At 46.3% G+C, this 12,500-nt stretch overlaps 1 pseudogene; it reads right to left on the reverse strand.

Annotated features, from left to right (window-relative positions):
* Nucleotides 1–12,500, reverse strand: part of LOC128431337 (gamma-aminobutyric acid receptor subunit gamma-3-like) — a 39,672-nt pseudogene that overhangs the window by 8,586 nt on the left and 18,586 nt on the right.

The raw sequence follows: 12,500 nt of genomic DNA on the forward strand, positions 1-12,500 counted from the left end.
TCTGCAGAGGCTTTATCTCCCTGTGATGCTTTTCCAAATGAACTCTCATCTTTACAACTCCCTCACACGGACCTGACCCTGCTTCACCGCGGATCAGCTTGAATCCAGTCGCCTCTGAAACACCGACTTGCACTTTATTATGTGAGGCTTTGCAGTAAGGGGAATATCAAACTTAAGCACAGATCACTGACTAATGTATTTCTCCAGGCAAAACTGATGCAGCATCGTCCGTATAAATATTTATAAGAGAAATATTTATAACTCCCCGAAAATTGGTCGTTGGACTACATTTTCCATCCCACAAGAAAGAAACGAGGATTTCTCCGAGTCATGTGTCCAGGTCTGTTCAGGCTCGTCCTCGTGCTTTAGCTGCGAAGAGCATTTAAATATTCAGTTTTATTCCCCTCGTCCCCAAATAATCGCGTCCACCCAGAATGCCTTGCTGTGGCTGTTGTCCTGTAGGCGGCCCCCCCACTGCCGCTCAGGGCTGATGGTGAACTTCTGTGTTACAAACAAAACCGTGCCACTCCTGCAGTGTGGCATTTCAAAGATTGTGTGTGTGTGTGTGGGTGTGTGTGTGTAGCTAATTTCACCAACATGCTTCTGTCCTACCTTTCTACTTGAAAGGTACTTGGGCATCTAACAAGTGTGGGGGTCTTATTGGCCGTGTTCTGTGAGGGGGAGGGGAGCTCCTTTTTACATATGCAAAAAAAACAACTATATAACACCCTTGAGTAAATATAAACTGAGAAAGCATCAAATGTCCCATTTAAAATATGCACATTGCGTCTCTGTGTTCAGATCTGAAGTTATGACTCAGAGAATTTGGGCGATGCACAAGTTGCTTTCATCTAACACAGACTCTCTGCTCCCTCCCTCTCCAAACTGCTTTCAGGGAATTAATCCAGCATCAGTTTGATGAAAGACAATCATTCAAACCTCATTCTGCACCGAGGAAAGTCCAACGTGCACTGAAACGTCTGCAGCTTTGCACGTCTATCACTTTACGTACAGCTGTATGTGAAATATAGACATTTAAAATCCAGATGACAGTCTCCTCCACTTCTTCAGGACATGAACAGATAAAGATGAGGAATGAAATGTCTGGATTCACCGACTGAAGCAGGTTTTTTTTTTTAACATCTGACAAATCATGCACCTCTTCTTCTTGGTCTGTATCTCAAACAGGGAACGAGCCTTCAACCCTCCGGTTCCTCCATCTGTCCTTCAGCCTGTTGGCTTTATGAATAGCCCATCAAACATCTCATCATTCATTTATATGCCCAGTGAAATGTGCAGCTTTGCTCCCAACACTGAATTTCTGCATCGATTGTGAGGGAAGACAGTCGGAGGAATTAGAAAGGGGGTGGGGGGGGGGGGGGTGGCAGCGGCTAATGGGATCTAATGAGGGCGAAGGGAGTGATGAGGGTCACTGATGAAGCGGTTATTGCCGTGTCAGCTAATCGATATCGGGGCTGACTGGAAATCCCGACCAAACCAGTCACCTGTCACATTTAATCTGGAGAGGGGGGTCGGTCTTCATCATTTCACGCTGGTGTAATGCTGCGGCTGCTTGTGCTTTGCTCCGCCTGCTGCCCCCCCCGGTGATTCACAGGGACCTCCGTCGCCCTGCTCCACCTGTTGAGTGCACGGATCAGCGCACGGGTCCGTGAGGCTCGACTCTGTACAAGTGGAGTCATATGGGAGGAGGCTGGAGTCGTCATGCACTCTGGTTCCATCAGGTGTCTCCCCCCCCCCCATCCCACCCCTTTGTGTAAAAAGGTCAAAACAGTTACCTGAGAGAAAGATATTTTATTTATTCCATCTGTTAACGGGCCACAGACATTCACCGGAAAAACATAATTAAGCTTCGGGAATTAATATTCTTTCTTACTTTCTGAGGTAACTCCTACATGAGGTCGACTCATCAGGCGAAGAGCGTGAGACCTTCTGGGACGCAATCACAACACCTAAGACTCACATCGTTAATTTATGAGTTTATTTCTCAATTATTACGACTTTATTCTGAATGTGGCCCAAACACAACGTTGTAGAATGAAGCACGAGACCGGCTCCAATGAATGTCCACGCTGCTGCCAGTCTGTTCAATGAGTCTCCACCACCTCTGCACATTCAGATTTATCACCTTTAGGACTCATTACCAGTAAATCCCCTCTAACACCGTCTACACGCTCCTGTGTGGACGGGGGGGGGGGGGGGGGTGAACCTCCCCCCCTGATAAACTGGATCTGACAACGTGTGAAGCCGCAGCTGAACTTTACTGTGAGATTCACGCGTTATCACCTCTGTTGACGTTATGACAAAGCCAGATGACAGGATATGAGAAATGTATATCGGGAGAGATCGGCGTCGTGAGGAGGAACGTGATCTGTCGCACTTTGACTCCAGCACCGTGGAACATTAACATTAAAAGGAACATCTAATATTTAAATGCCAGTTCCCATTAGAAAGGTATTGAGGACATTTTTGAACTTGATGGATCATAAGTGACATGTTGTTTATGGGCTATTTACGTCTATTCTTCAGGATTCTGTTGCAAAGAAGGAAGGTTGGAAACATCCCCGATCAGAAACAGGCCGGGGACTTTTTGAACACAACTTCATATAGTCGTTTCCGGCTCAAATTGGGTGGTTAAACCCGTCCCAGTGATATTAAATGCAGCCTCCTGCCTGGAATCAAAGGGAGGCTTTAAAAGCAGGAAACGCACAAACATTATCGACGGTGCACAAAAGCAAAGATCAGCGGTAAACATCGGGCAGCGGAGGCGGAGGGCGGGAAACACAATGATCCTTTTCAAGTGGAAGATTTTCCTCTGGAGAGGGACGGAGGCTTTGATGTGTGTGGCCTCCGTGTGTTTACCCATCTCATCGAGAGTGTGTGTGTGTGTGTGTTTGTGTGCAACACAAATAGCTTCATCTGTCTTTTCAGAGCGGAGGGTCAGGATGTCCTTCAATCTCTATGGACTCAATTATTAAGTGAGTCGGTCTCCTGTTGTGCTGCTGCTCGGCGGCTGCACACGTTTTCTCCACCTGATGAGGATCAAGTGCACGTACAGGTCGTGTGTCCCCACTGATTCACCATTAGAATGCACCGACCAGCCGACAGGAAATGAGTTTCAAAGTGGAATTAAGAGAGAATTTATGCAAAAACACACCTGTTTTTATCAACTTTAACTATTTAAATGGGTCGGCGGGATGTGAACCAACAAACATCTGGACTTAAAGGAGATTTAGAAGATTATAGAGCACTGGGGTCTCCTCTCTCTTCTCTCCTCTCTCCTCTCTCCTCTCTCCCGTCTCCTCTCCCCTCTCTTCTTTCCTCTCTCCTCTCTCCTCTCTCCCTTTCTCCTCTCTCCTCTCTCCTCTCTCCTCCCTCCTCTCTCCCGTCTCCTCTCCCCTCTCTTCTTTCCTCTCTCCTCTCTCCTCTCTCCTCTCTCCTGTCTCCTCTCCCCTCTCTTCTTTCCTCTCTCCTCTCTCCTTTCTCCTCTCTCCTCTCTCCTCTCTCCTCTCTCCTCCCTCCTCTCTCCCGTCTCCTCTCCCCTCTCTTCTTTCCTCTCTCCTCTCTCCTCTCTCCTTTCTCCTCTCTCTTGTCTCCTCTCTCCTCTCTCCTCTCTCCTCTCTCCACTCTTCTCTCGCCTCTCTCTTCTTTCCTCTCTCCTCTCTCTTGTCTCCTCTCTCCTCTCTCTTGTCTCCTCTCTCCTCTCTCCTCTCTCCGCTCTCCTCTCTCTTCTTTCCTCTCTCCTCCCTCCTGTTTGCTTGTTTGCCCACCTGCTTATTAAATTCCACTCATCATACCTGCCTTGCTCTTAACTCTGCATGTGGCTCTTTCAGAATCATATGATGTGACTCATAGTCTTCATAATGCACATTTGAATTGCATTTCCAGAAAATCGGCAAAAGAAAAATGTTTCATTCACGTTTTCTTTTGCTTTTTTAAATTGAAACCTTGTGCTTCAATTCCATTTTCACCTTTGATCTTCAAACCTTCAGTTGATAGTTTTTATGCACAAATTGAAATTGTGCATAAATCCAGGAAGTCAAGATGATGGGAGGAAAAGTCAGAGGATCACCAAAGATGATAGAATCCATCCTCTGTGCACCAGCCAGGGTTTATTTGAATATTCAAATAATAACAAATGAAGTGACTTAAAAAACATCTTGTTCTGGAGCTGCTCCTCGTCCCGACCCACAGCGCAGCCACAGAGGCGTCTGTCATGATAATTACTCTGTTGATTACCCGCTCACGGTTTGGGAAAACAAAACAAAATCCAAAGAGGCGCCGCGCTCGATCACGACAAATTAAGAAGCATGTCTGCGTTGTGCGACTGTGACGTGCTGTGTGTTGTGGGTCAGCAGTAACGTCCTGGAGATGTGCGTGCTGACTAATGGACGCTGGGTTGTGTGTGCAAGGAGACGGAGGCCTGTGCGAGATTGATGGCGTGCCAATGAGAATAATAATCTGTCCCCTCCATCGCTGACTCACTGTCCCTCGTCTTTGTCCTTCTTTTTCTTTTCATTATGGAATGATGAATGTGTTCGTTGTCGATATGCCGGGGACCCGATTAACGGCTAATTTGGCGGGCTTGTCTCCTCGCAGAGGACGACCTTGATCTCAAACCTGGATGAGTAAGGATTGCTGGGAAATGATAGATCAAAAAAGCGTCATCAGCTCGAGACCCCGCCGCGAGACAAAGAGAAATAAATAAAGAAAAGTGGAGGGAAGAGTGGAATCACTCAGAGAGAACCTGGACCTCAGTGAGCTTATCAGACCAAACAATGACGAGCAGAGTGCGTATGTTCAGACTGCTCCTGTATCGCGGGACCGAAAAACACAAACTATTAAACTGCACACGCACACAAACACTTTATGAATTATTGCATCTGTCAAACCGGAGCCTTTTGGGATGACGTCTCTTCAAGAGATTATCCATGTAAACACATTTATCTGGACTAGTGTGTCTCTCTGTACTTTGTGTATCAATCAGTTTCCCTCTCGCTACCCGACAGATTGCAACTGACGTGTTGGGTGAACGGGGAGAGAGAGAGAGTCACGTGTTCCTCGTGTGTCTCATCCCTCTGTTCCCCGGGAGTGGAAAACAAAACTATTAAAATACATCAGAGTGAGCCACACATGTTCCTTCATTAAGCCGAACATGGGTTTTATACTGAATTAGTATTAATCCACCGATGGAAATAGTTCCCAACTGAAGCGCCATTTAATCCTGTTTGAGTAACGTTTTGTAGAGACGTCACCTCTTGTTGTATTTATCACGTTCTGCTCAGTTTGGTCTTATTGCATTTAGCTTTGTTGTACCATGGCCTTCAATGGCTGCCTATCTCACCTCTGAGATGAGGATCATTACACCATTACCCTCCTCACTGTCTTCTGGAGAGGATCACACAACACAGCGTCCACATGGGATCTAGTGACCAATCAGGCCTTAGAGCCATTCTAGGGGATCTATATATAAATGAAGATGCAGTGCTTCCTCCCCGTGAAAGTGAGAAAAGGCTGAGCCGAGACACGACTGTCACGCATCCACGAATAGCAGGTCGACACACTCCACGTGCTGGAGGTGAAAATGATCTGCTGTGACACTTCAGGCAGATGTGAGCAGCGAGGAGCTTCGACTGGGGCTGATGGCAACATTGATAACCAGCGGCTGGAGTGAGGGAAATACAGGAAACTACAGTAAATATTATTCTACCAGGTCGCAGTGACCTCATATGAGTCTGGGGGGGAATTATACAGGGCAGCAGTTCTAGGTTAAACTGATTCTGATGTATTATTTGGGCTGAATCTCTAAATTCCTTGGCAATTTTGTTTGTTTTACAGAATTCACCTTCATTCTGCTGAGAAATACAATAATCCACAATCTCAGCTGGATCCACCTTCACCTGTTTCTTCCATTGACTTCCACAGTTGTATCAATAGAGAGCTGTATACCTTTGTTTATTTCCTGATCAGTGCATGTGGGCTCTTATCATTTCCAGTCTGGATTGAGACACACTGGCTTCCCTCCCCAGTAGAGCAGCGAATTCAGAGTGCCGCCCCCTCACTGGCTCGAGCACAGACGACAGGAACATAGTGCCGATGTCAAAGTGCGTCTGTCTTTGTCAGTTAATTTACCGGCCGTCTTATCTGACTCACCCAGCACCGGCTGTAAGAGCCCGGCACTTTTTGCTCGACTTTAATGCCTCTAATGCCGTTTAATCACTCAACCATTCATCCCAGTACGTCCTGAATTACTATCAGCTTCATTTGGCCTCGCATCACACCGGCCAGTGTCCATTATCATCGGGCCAAATGAGGGAAGATAATGTGTTTTGTTCAGAGGCAGATGAGGAGCCTCCTGGAGTTTGTGGCTGCAACTATGTTGCGGCGCCGGAGACGGTCACTGTGTGTGATCAATGAGAATCATGAATCTGAAGCAGCCCTGGGGATTTGACCTGGTTTTAACACACACAGACACACACACACACACACACTGGGACGCACAGTCAGAGACGCTAAATGGAGGGTCTCAGGACACATGATGGATTAAACTCAAGCGAGAGGACGAGTGCAGTGTAGTGTGAACGTGGACCTTTGAAACAAGGCCACACCGAGCCATGCCAGGCCACGCCGAAGAAACCCGTCGTCTTCTCTCTGACGTCGTCTACGGGGGGGGGGGGGGAGGGTTTAGAAAACGGGAGGAAACTTCAAGGCGAGAGAGATGAGAGAGTTGTGACTCTAGTTCCAGTACAGTCGCCCCCCCCCCGGGGGCGGTCAGGGCTTCAGAATCCACTGACCGGCGTCCATCGTCCCTGACAGGGTGAAGCCAATCAGCGCGCACACTGGGAGAGCCACTGGGATGTCACAGCCGGATCCCATTGTCCAGTGAAACTAAGATTGGGCAGCAACACAACCCAGGCCCATGTTGCTCCTGATTGTGTGCGCCTGTATGTGTGTGTGTGTGTGTGTGTGTGTGTGTGTTGCCCTATTTTGTAGAAGTTAAACTCTCATACAAACTTTAACTAATAAATAATTGAACACAATCAAAGACTACATGAGTTCAAATGGACGTCCGTGTTGGATATTCTCAGTGCTAAAGTACAATGCGTGTTTTTAAGAATTCCCTGATTTAAAAAAACTCGGATAAACACAATTTGCATTTCTGGTCTCAGTTATAAATGGAAACAAGGACAGTTTCAAAGGGTTTGAATTTAGAAATTGGTTCTTCTTTGAAATGAAGGGGTATGAGATGCAACTTTTTAAAAGAGCCCAACCCGTCTGAGTCAGAAGATGAACTTATAAAACATCCAGATCTTTAAACTGCTGAAGTTTAGTCTGTCAGTTAAGGGGTTCCACCGGGCTCAGTGCTCGGACTCCGACCTTTAGCTTCCTTTTGGGTTCCAAGATACCGAATGTATCTCCACACCAAATGTTACGACTGCTTAAAACTTTACACTGGAAGAGCTCTCGATTATGACGTCCCATCCTGTGACCGCACAATCGAGACAAAGTCCACGACCTCAAAAAGACGCTGCCTCGGGTAAAAGCAATATCCAACTTGAGATGGATCTGTGTCTGAGGTTAATGCTCTTCTGGTGGAACCGAGCCGTCCTTGTTCCCTTGCTGCTCCCTCAGCGCTGCTCCGGCACTTTGTGTAATTATTACACAGCTTTGTTGAGTTTGCACTTCACTCAAAGGTTCAGACGTCTCTCTCTTAATCAGCCGTGGACGTTTTGATGATTGCGTTTATCTGTGCTTTTCAATCCCGGCTTCTGTGAGGACTCAGTTTGCTGTAGAAGAATTTTTATCGATTTTTATCTTCTCTGTCGTCTGTTGTCTTTTGTAAGCACACGTGTAATAAGTTCTCCACAGGAAGGAAGTGACTGGGGTAAAATAATCCCCTTCAGTGTTATCAAGAGCTTCCTTTGAAATTGATGAATCACCCTGTCTTCAGTTTGCTGTACTTTACTCTTACATTGTAAAACATCACAACACACAGCAGGTGGATACAATAGAACACAACACTGAAGCCCTGAGAGCGATTGTGTGTTTGTCGATATTCTTTTTGAAATAACTGAGACATTCACTCTGTGCACGCTGCTTTTTTCAAAAACTTTGTATGTTGGCCCTGAAATCCACTGGTTGCCAGTCCAGTGTGTCCCCCAGTTCTAATCAATATAAACTGGGAAGGACCCCAGTTCAGATTCAAACATATTGTGTGTGACTATCTTTATGTACGGTCTATAGTAGAAATACTCTTTAAATACTTATTAAAGCACTGGATTTAGTATCTTTTGTTGAAAAATGATTTACCTTCATTACTGGCTTGTGAATTGCTGGAGTAGAAATGAACAGAAAGTATAATTACTCACGTACAAGTACCTCAAATTTGTACTTGCCTCTGAGTAAACATACTTAGCTAAGTTCCCCTCTCTCTCTCTGTCTTTGTCAACCTCCTGTGAATGAATTAATAATAGAGTCAACAGTGTAGACACTCTGTGTGTGTCTGTGTGTGTGTCTGTGTGTGTGTGTGTGTGTGTGTGTGTGTGTGTGTGTGTGTGTGTGTGTGTGTGACTGGCTCCTCAAAGTCCAGGGTACAAAAAAGACAACTGGGTTCAACAGCACCATTCGTCATCCCAAATTAAATTTACCTCCCTCCCTTCAGGAGGAACCTGAACGTCCTCTGCTGAACGACTGCTCGCTCGTTTGTGTTCAGGTTCAATCAACGTACATTCATTTCAAATGTCCCGACCTTCATCTGAATAGAGTTATAATAGCTTTTTCTCGATTGCCAGGAGATATTAACGTGATATTTTAATTTCAATTCCAAACAAACAGTTGTAACACGTGATACACAGACATGACAATCAGTGCATTCGACTGCCTGATGCAATAATGAAGCCCTTTTTTTTTTGTCATTTAATTCTAAACGTGCAGATCTAATCTTCGCTGGAGTAAGTTGCAGCCTCGATGCTGAAAGTATAAAAATAAAAAAAAAAAGAGGCTAAATTGCTTTATATCAGGAAATAGTTAACGTTGCCTGGCAACAGCATCTGGTGATCAGGTGGGTTCGGAGATAAAGTGCTTTTCATTACCACGTCGGGCTCAGTTCATATTTGCAAAGAAATATGTATTTATGATGTTTTGAGGGGGGGGGGGGGGGCAATTTAAGCATAAAAAATAATATCACACCTGAGCATCTTGACAAACGCTTCGGGCTGTTTAGTCGAGGAACCTCTTCTTATTTCACTCGTCTCAGGAGAAGCTGTTTCCTCAGAGCCACTCCTTCACTTTCAGTCTCTCACATGTTTTTAAATATACGTTTCTTTATTCTCCTGGTCACATTCCCAAACCGTATTTGCCTCCAATTCAATATTCAAACTTTGTTCCTGTGAATTTCCATGCAAAGAGATTCAGATACTAAATAAAGACCAAACCAACGAGGTTCCTCTCCTTTCCACAGAGACACACGCTTCTGTCATTGCAGAATCTCTGTGGCTCTTCTGAGGTTCCCCCCCCCCAAAATCTCACTCATTTGCTTAATCCGAGCTGATCCGGGGGACGCCAACAAAGTGTCCACACCTGTCCTCCCCCGGCGTCCTGTGCCAGGGAAACAGCTGCGGCGGCCGACTGTACGGCGTGAGGAATGATGCTGATGTTAGACAAACGTGTGTGAGTGGGGGAAGAGAAGCGGGGAGTGGGGGGGGGGGGGGAGGCGGCTGTACTCACCATGTCTATGGAGGACACAGGCCCGATGCTGTTGACATATATGCCCACATCGACGACCGTTGGTTTCACTGCAAGAGGCAGAAGGAACAGGAGTGAGTGATGGACGCACACACATCGAGACGGGGACACGTGTGAGATTCAAACATCTGTCTCATTCTGTCTTCTGTCAGGGGTTCTCACCCCCCCCCCCCCCCGGTCACGTCTGACTGAACCTGAACTGGCCCAGAACTGAATCAGTGCTTTAGAAACAATGGTGATCACAATGTCACCTTGACGAATAGAGGGAATCTAGTTTCTCCACGGTGAAGGCAGAGCCGTCCATCCATCAATCCAGAGTGAAACCAGATCGCTCTATAAATCAGAAACAAGCTGCTTCCTGGAGCAGACGCTGGGTTACCATGGCGATTAATAGTATTTCCAGTCAGCTTGTAGGATCTTGGCTAATTTTGCTTGGCAACAACATTTGAATGGATTCTCAGAAGCTTAAATTGGAACATCAGACACGTGGACTGTTACCAGACCACAAGGCTCCAGGTCAGGTGGGTTTCTTACTCTAAATATGAAGAAGCAGAGGATGTTGGATAAGTTACAGCTCAACTCCTGGTTGCACCCTCCTCAGCCTCAGCAGTGGAACATTTCATCAAATACGTAATTCAACCCTAATCCCAGTATCCCAGCGTTTGCTGCCAATTAGGTCCTAGTGGTGAGCTGTGGTACTGCAGTAAAAAGGCATCATCCTCTATTCTTTCCTATTCTATTCCACCTCTTCTCCACAGCTTTGAAATGACACATTAATTTTGATTTGCTTGAAAATCATCACAATGTAAAGTAAGCTTCACACGCAGGGAAACACGTGCAGCACAAAACAGTGAACAGCAAAGAAAGGATAATCTGTTTAATGAAATCATTCAATCAACTGAAATGAGCTTGAAAATATATCACGTGCATCATTCACTCCTGTCGAACACACACACACACACCCACACACACACACCCACACACACACACACACACACACACACACACACACACACACACACACTTGCATGTATACAAACTCAACATTGAGTGCAAATGAATACGACTGCTGAGCCTCTTTCAGACAGTACTGTAAATGTAGGCCGAGCTGTTTTGATTGCAGCCAACGTTGTGAGGTCAAGCACGGAGCGTGTGTGAGAGCTGTTGTGCGTCCGTCCCCTAGAGAGACATTGTTAGCGTTGGTTTCGAGTTCGTTTGCAGCTTTTGTGCGACCGGCCACATGTTTGGAATCTGCCGCCCGGCTGGAAATAAGATAAACAGTTGGTTGAAGTGAGGAGGGCACGTCACCATTTACTGCCGTTTTGTGTGCCAAAGGTTAGGAGTTCTGCCAAGTGGTGCATTTTAATAGATCTCTGTGGGAACCGGAGTCTTTACCAAAAAACAGGGGGTTGCGCCTCAGTGTGTGCAGACAATATATTTCACAGCTCGCAACACAAAGCCTCCGTCTCCTCTCTTATCCGATCGCTGAACATGGCAAACATTACAAAAAACGTCCAAATCTTCTTTCTTTCTCTCCTCTGTGCTCGACTCCTCACATCGATCACTCAGATCCCTCCATCAGTTTGCTATCGGCTTCCAGGAGAGGATGTCGATGTCAGAGTGAACGACGCAGGCTGCTGCCGAGAAAGGAAAAGATATTCACGCATGAATCTTTTAAGTACTGTAGAGGTTGAAGTAGAGAAAAAAAAGAAATGGACTTTAATTTGAAGCCGGGGCTGATTGGGTTGTGCACGGGCACCAGCACTGCCAATTAACACCATTACACCGGAGTCAGGTTTGCATGTAATCTAACAATGTTGTTGTCACATGTTAATGAATCCGTGACCAAACGTTACATGAAGACTTAATCGTATCGATATTCTTCGGCTGTTAGCCTCCGTGCAGCCACGTGCTGTGTGATGTAAATGAAAACGCACACTGAAGGGCATGTGGGTGTGTTGGTGTGTGCGGCGCCGAGCGGTGTGTGTCCCAGGGACCTGCTGTGCTTGGCCCACTGATGCACACAGCTCTGGTTGGTGGAGGCCGGGCTGGGAGGCATTGACTCACTTCCAGCAGCATGTTCTGCTCCACCAACTGGACAATGAGGCACAACAATGAGGTTGTGTGTGTGTGTGTTTTTTTTGTGTGCCGGTTATTCAGCTCGTACTGTACCTACAGATATGTTCTCTACCATCTTCACTGGGAACTCGAGACATCAGGGTTCACCACCGATGAAGCTCTGGGATGGATCTGCATGAGATTCTGAAGAAGTGCCCGAGGAGATGAATCCTAAACGACCCCCTGACTCTTCTCTAGTGTCACCGGGAGGTTGTCCACTCATCCTCTGGATATCTCAACATACGATGGCAGACGTTCAGTTAACATTTATTTTAGCTTCTCAGAGGATGAACCCAGCTAACTGTGAACCCCCCCCCCCCCCGCCTCTTATCGTTCATTTTCAGAAATATCTTGGCAACAATGATCGGTTCCTCGTTCCTGGTTGTACAGTTCCTCTCAGAATTTATCCCCAGCTTAACTGCGTCTTAAACAAGAAGTGATTATCATCAGATTAATCATAAACACATTTCCCAGGGTTGTCGATACTGAGATCGTATAAAATCAATGCGAGCCCACACAGCTCCACACGACTGTCGGCAGCTGATGCTTCAACTGAGTCGATTTCCACATTATTTATCATTTCGGGCCCAGACAGGCCAGGAACCCAAAGTCTGCTCACT

The sequence above is a fragment of the Pleuronectes platessa genome, chromosome 24 (assembly GCF_947347685.1).
Source record: "Pleuronectes platessa chromosome 24, fPlePla1.1, whole genome shotgun sequence".
Lineage (NCBI taxonomy): Eukaryota > Metazoa > Chordata > Actinopteri > Pleuronectiformes > Pleuronectidae > Pleuronectes > Pleuronectes platessa.